This window comes from Schistosoma haematobium, chromosome 3 (genome assembly GCF_000699445.3).
Source record: "Schistosoma haematobium chromosome 3, whole genome shotgun sequence".
Taxonomy (NCBI): domain Eukaryota; kingdom Metazoa; phylum Platyhelminthes; class Trematoda; order Strigeidida; family Schistosomatidae; genus Schistosoma; species Schistosoma haematobium.
In genome coordinates, this window is record NC_067198.1 from 36,017,723 (window position 1) to 36,025,019 (window position 7,297).

Consider the following 7,297-nt stretch of genomic DNA (forward strand, 5'->3'; position numbering starts at 1 on the left):
TTATATCTATTAGTTCACATAACTTACTAGCTCAATCGATAATAAAAGTTGATCATCTATATCAACTAATTAGCTTTGATGGTTCGTTAACAAGCTTTAATAGCATTTACCTGCTTCAGCAACATAGACTTGTTTAAACATCAAGCTCTAGCAAATATGACCTGTAAATAGCGTAAATATACATTGACTAACAATGCAATCAAGGATTGAATAGTTATCTGGATCTAATTCTTAGTGTTCCTTCGCTTAACACCTCATCCTGTTTTAAACTATGCACTATCCTGTAATATCTTTTCTTCCGACCACTGCCTGCCTAATTTCATATTCTCGAGTTCCATTGCCAAACAACAAGGATGACACCTCCAAAAACATACGGTGAGTTCCAGCTATAGGTTTTCTGCAATCATAAGGTCATTTTTAGATGGTTCGTTCAATGACAACCACACAATTATCTGGGTTCATTCGGTTGTTCTGATCCGAGCGAGTGGCAAAAACCTCAACAGCATCAAGCACCCTGGAATTAATTGCCATACTGCATGTTTTATTCTGGATGCTTTTGGATCAATACTACTCACGAATGGCGTTATATATGTCGTCCACTGAATAATATAATTTTCAAAAATAATCAAGGCGAGTTCAACTATTTTACTGGATGATTTTTTTGTACTTAAGATGTATATGTTTTTCAGTTGCTTTTGCCATATTTTTGTAAGTGTCACTAAGCTAAATGCAGTAACTTCTTATGGAAGGTTTATAACGCATCATATTCCTGCCTGAAGTTTCACAAGCAGTCTTAACTTTAAAATTATTTATCTGGTCATGTTCATTATTTTTAAATTGTCATATACGTCAACAACCTGCTTGTTAACCTGTCCCGCACATACGTTACACTATATCTTCATGTCTCCTAAATTTAGGAATCATCTGAATCGCCTTTAACATTTATCAATAAACCCATCATAGTCGTTGTTGCTAATCGTATTTGGGTTTATGGATTGGTTTATCATATTAGCAGCCTAAAATGCGAACATAGTTTAGATAATAAGATTAAAAATTTAGGTACTATCAACTGCACTAGTAAAATAACTAAATCCCTAGGTAGCTGTTAGCTAAACAAACGTTTAAAATCAAAACTCTTTAGCCTACTAGAATTAACACTAAACGAATCTTTCTGAATTAAAATTTATAATTAAATTAGGCGTCTCGGATTCTTTAACGTTATAAATTTCTGATAATTTCGAATCACCTAAAGCAACAATACCTATTTTTCTACTGACTAATCCTCAATCAACACTATAACTAGTTAAACGTAATAGTTTCAGGATATCGTCATAAAGCATTGTCATAACTTGACAATCACGTAATATGATTGATAAAATTAATGAAACTATTAACAAAATCGGTCAGCAAATTGATTTACAATTATCACTAGTGTTGTTTTTCTTTTATCTCCATTCACTATAGATGATTACAGTATGTTTCTCTATCGGTTGCTTATTCAGTAAATATCTCAAAACCTTGTCAGTCTAATTGGAGGTTTAGCGACACAATCATGCATGCAAATAATCAGTATAAGCAGTCGAGCAAATCTGCAAACTGAAAACATCAATGTCGAATTTACCTCAACACTGACTGCGGTTCAAGCCATTATCATAGACATGAGTTGGGAGTGTACTCCCCTTGGTTACAACTTATGTACTCCCTGATAATCACATGAGCATCACTCACTATTAATTGTCTTGTAAAAACTTATTTAGCTAAATACATCTTGCAGCACCACATCACTTCGTAATATGACACATAAGCTTGACTGATTTCAATAACTTATAATCACTATATCTCAATTAACTCGTATTTCGCCTTATGGTAAACTGCATACTTGCAACTAACTTGTATGCACCATCAACCGGTAGGTATAAATATAAATAAATATTCTATGGCAGATTGGAACATTGAGTCTGAACCATGTCTCATACGAATACAATCATGTTTAACGAATCGCTCTTAGTTATCTGTCCAAAATTCATACAATTATCATTCACATATTTAAATTTTGTTGTGATAACCATTCATGCGTATTAGTGGTATTACTAAATTCTATCACGGTCAAGTAAAAATGAGGTTGAGGAAATCTCCCCGTAACTAAATAAACCGTATCAAACTAACTGGAACACTAGTTGGAATTCTTCTCCACGGTAATACTTTTGTTCCTTCAGTTAGCCTACTAATACAGATGCAATTGGAATTCAACTCATATGGACGGGTTACCGGCATAATCGTTATTTGATTTCATAATTTAAACCAAAACTAATGCCAATATTAACATTTCTACAATATTCATTACTTTAATATTTCTAAACACAAAATACTTACTACCTATACGTCAAGTTATTAACCAACGGCTATTAACACGCATTGTTTTATTATTATTACTGTAATCCCATTTTTATAGCTCAAATAATCTTCACCCAAATTGTCATTTTAAGTGTGTTAAGCATGAAGGCAGATTTTTTTAAAAATTATTACATGTATTTCCCGACCAGATGCTGCCGCCTTCTTTTTGAGTTATCTTTCAGCTTATCATTACCCGGGGGATTCTTCCTAGTCTTGGTAACCTTCGGCGCACGACGATCCCATCCAATTCGGTATCGAACCAACATCACGTTGATTCTGGTGGGAGAGTAGTGTAGTGGCATTAGACCATAACCACACAATCTTCAAAGCTGAACACAAGACTACTCAGAAAATAGATATTCAATATTCAACACGGAGAAATACCTAACAATGGAGAAGGCGCGAAGAATGAATTGAATGGTCTGGAGTTGATCGAGTGGCATGGCTCGGCCATGCAGGCGTGGTCTCTGCTGAATGTTACCTTATATCTTCTATTCATATTAAATATATTGTTCTTTCTCTAGCCTAACCTTGTTCTACATCATGTATTGGTAATTGATGCGATACAGTGAGTTGGTGTAGTCGATGGTGTGACTTCTACGTTAGATCTTATAAATTAGGCAGTTATATCACGACAAATCTACAAATTTAGGATTAGGTCTATTATTAGAGCAGTACTAATATCATAGTAGACCATAGTTCTACATTGGTGAGCCCAACTAAAGAAACGCAACCTATTATTGTTAATCCTTATTTCCACCTTAACCTTCTCAATCGGATTTTATTTTTGTAAACCCACTATTCTAATAGTCCTTTGATTAATGGTCACATATATTATCGTAATGTTATATCTATTAGTTCACATAACTTACTAGCTCAATCGATAATAAAAGTTGATCATCTATATCAACTAATTAGCTTTGATGGTTCGTTAACAAGCTTTAATAGCATTTACCTGCTTCAGCAACATAGACTTGTTTAAACATCAAGCTCTAGCAAATATGACCTGTAAATAGCGTAAATATACATTGACTAACAATGCAATCAAGGATTGAATAGTTATCTGGATCTAATTCTTAGTGTTCCTTCGCTTAACACCTCATCCTGTTTTAAACTATGCACTATCCTGTAATATCTTTTCTTCCGACCACTGCCTGCCTAATTTCATATTCTCGAGTTCCATTGCCAAACAACAAGGATGACACTTCTCCAAAAACATACGGTGAGTTCCAGCTATAGGTTTTCTGCAATCATAAGGTCATTTTTAGATGGTTCGTTCAATGACAACCACACAATTATCTGGGTTCATTCGGTTGTTCTGATCCGAGCGAGTGGCAAAAACCTCAACAGCATCAAGCACCCTGGAATTAATTGCCATACTGCATGTTTTATTCTGGATGCTTTTGGATCAATACTACTCACGAATGGCGTTATATATGTCGTCCACTGAATAATATAATTTTCAAAAATAATCAAGGCGAGTTCAACTATTTTACTGGATGATTTTTTTTTGTACTTAAGATGTATATGTTTTTCAGTTGCTTTTGCCATATTTTTGTAAGTGTCACTAAGCTAAATGCAGTAACTTCTTATGGAAGGTTTATAACGCATCATATTCCTGCCTGAAGTTTCACAAGCAGTCTTAACTTTAAAATTATTTATCTGGTCATGTTCATTATTTTTAAATTGTCATATACGTCAACAACCTGCTTGTTAACCTGTCCCGCACATACGTTACACTATATCTTCATGTCTCCTAAATTTAGGAATCATCTGAATCGCCTTTAACATTTATCAATAAACCCATCATAGTCGTTGTTGCTAATCGTATTTGGGTTTATGGATTGGTTTATCATATTAGCAGCCTAAAATGCGAACATAGTTTAGATAATAAGATTAAAAATTTAGGTACTATCAACTGCACTAGTAAAATAACTAAATCCCTAGGTAGCTGTTAGCTAAACAAACGTTTAAAATCAAAACTCTTTAGCCTACTAGAATTAACACTAAACGAATCTTTCTGAATTAAAATTTATAATTAAATTAGGCGTCTCGGATTCTTTAACGTTATAAATTTCTGATAATTTCGAATCACCTAAAGCAACAATACCTATTTTTCTACTGACTAATCCTCAATCAACACTATAACTAGTTAAACGTAATAGTTTCAGGATATCGTCATAAAGCATTGTCATAACTTGACAATCACGTAATATGATTGATAAAATTAATGAAACTATTAACAAAATCGGTCAGCAAATTGATTTACAATTATCACTAGTGTTGTTTTTTCTTTTATCTCCATTCACTATAGATGATTACAGTATGTTTCTCTATCGGTTGCTTATTCAGTAAATATCTCAAAACCTTGTCAGTCTAATTGGAGGTTTAGCGACACAATCATGCATGCAAATAATCAGTATAAGCAGTCGAGCAAATCTGCAAACTGAAAACATCAATGTCGAATTTACCCCAACACTGACTGCGGTTCAAGCCATTATCATAGACATGAGTTGGGAGTGTACTCCCTTGGTTACAACTTATGTACTCCTGATAATCACATGAGCATCACTCACTATTAATTGTCTTGTAAAAACTTATTTAGCTAAATACATCTTGCAGCACCACATCACTTCGTAATATGACACATAAGCTTGACTGATTTCAATAACTTATAATCACTATATCTCAATTAACTCGTATTTCGCCTTATGATAAACTGCATACTTGCAACTAACTTGTATGCACCATCAACCGGTAGGTATAAATATAAATAAATATTCTATGGCAGATTGGAACATTGAGTCTGAACCATGTCTCATACGAATACAATCATGTTTAACGAATCGCTCTTAGTTATCTGTCCAAAATTCATACAATTATCATTCACATATTTAAATTTTGTTGTGATAACCATTCATGCGTATTAGTGGTATTACTAAATTCTATCACGGTCAAGTAAAAATGAGGTTGAGGAAATCTCCCGTAACTAAATAAACCGTATCAAACTAACTGGAACACTAGTTGGAATTCTTCTCCACGGTAATACTTTTGTTCCTTCAGTTAGCCTACTAATACAGATGCAATTGGAATTCAACTCATATGGACGGGTTACCGGCATAATCGTTATTTGATTTCATAATTTAAACCAAAACTAATGCCAATATTAACATTTCTACAATATTCATTACTTTAATATTTCTAAACACAAAATACTTACTACCTATACGTCAAGTTATTAACCAACGGCTATTAACACGCATTGTTTTATTATTATTACTGTAATCCCATTTTTATAGCTCAAATAATCTTCACCCAAATTGTCATTTTAAGTGTGTTAAGCATGAAGGCAGATTTTTTTAAAAATTATTACATGTATTTCCCGACCAGATGCTGCCGCCTTCTTTTTGAGTTATCTTTCAGCTTATCATTACCCGGGGGATTCTTCCTAGTCTTGGTAACCTTCGGCGCACGACGATCCCATCCAATTCGGTATCGAACCAACATCACGTTGATTCTGGTGGGAGAGTAGTGTAGTGGCATTAGACCATAACCACACAATCTTCAAAGCTGAACACAAGACTACTCAGAAAATAGATATTCAATATTCAACACGGAGAAATACCTAACAATGGAGAAGGCGCGAAGAATGAATTGAATGGTCTGGAGTTGATCGAGTGGCATGGCTCGGCCATGCAGGCGTGGTCTCTGCTGAATGTTACCTTATATCTTCTATTCATATTAAATATATTGTTCTTTCTCTAGCCTAACCTTGTTCTACATCATGTATTGGTAATTGATGCGATACAGTGAGTTGGTGTAGTCGATGGTGTGACTTCTACGTTAGATCTTATAAATTAGGCAGTTATATCACGACAAATCTACAAATTTAGGATTAGGTCTATTATTAGGGCAGTACTAATATCATAGTAGACCATAGTTCTACATATCCATGTTATTCTAGCGGTAAATAAATCCCCAAAATATATAGCTCTTTAAGTTTTTGACATTGGTTTTGATGGACTCACCTAGCTGAGGACGCCCGGTCATGTATCCGCACCAGATAACGAGTGGGAACGCCGTGCTCAACAACCCTTGCAATCGCTAGCCAGATTAGATCAGACGATCCTCGATATATTGACAGCCTATCAAATATATCTTTGAATCTCCTTGCTTCTGCGTTTTTATGTAACTTGGTGGTTTGCTCCAGATTAGGTGTTACTGGTAGAAGCGTCGTCAAACTCCGAACCATTGTGGCTTTTTCAGGATTCCTGCCCAATAAGTGCATTTAGTGCTTGTTTGTAGAACAAAAGTGCAACTCCTCGGGTGTGCGGATTATTTCCTTGTTTATGACGAGAGCATAACAGTCTCAGTCCAACCCAATGATCTCGACAAACGCCGGATTGTACCTCCGCGATTCTGTTGATAGTTGTCTGGTACTCCCGGTCTCCTACATTTTACGGACGTTCCATATACCCATAAAAATTGTTGCCTTGGTAATTAGAAGAGTCTTCGGTCTCGTGACTTCAGAAGAATTTCATCTTTCATCATGAGGCGTCATTAATCAACTCCCAAGACAGCGTTTAAATTGTTTAATTTTCTGTTCCTGTTAGCGTTTGTTTCAGGAAAATTTTTTTCTACGAGATGAGATTACCCAGTGAGTGCTCAACCTCCGTCTTTTTTACCGTGCTTGGGCCCGAAAGTAGCCCTAGAAGAAATACAGGTGAAGTTTGAAGGAGATACGGTTGCTGAAATTTTGAATAAACGGACTTTGAAGTATTTAAATAGAAAGTTCTGTTCAGCATTATTTCACATTTGCATTTTAAACTGATCTTGTGTTCACGGAGGTCTTAAGGGTAATCTTCCACCTTGAGCCACATCAATATGAACCTAGAAATTTACT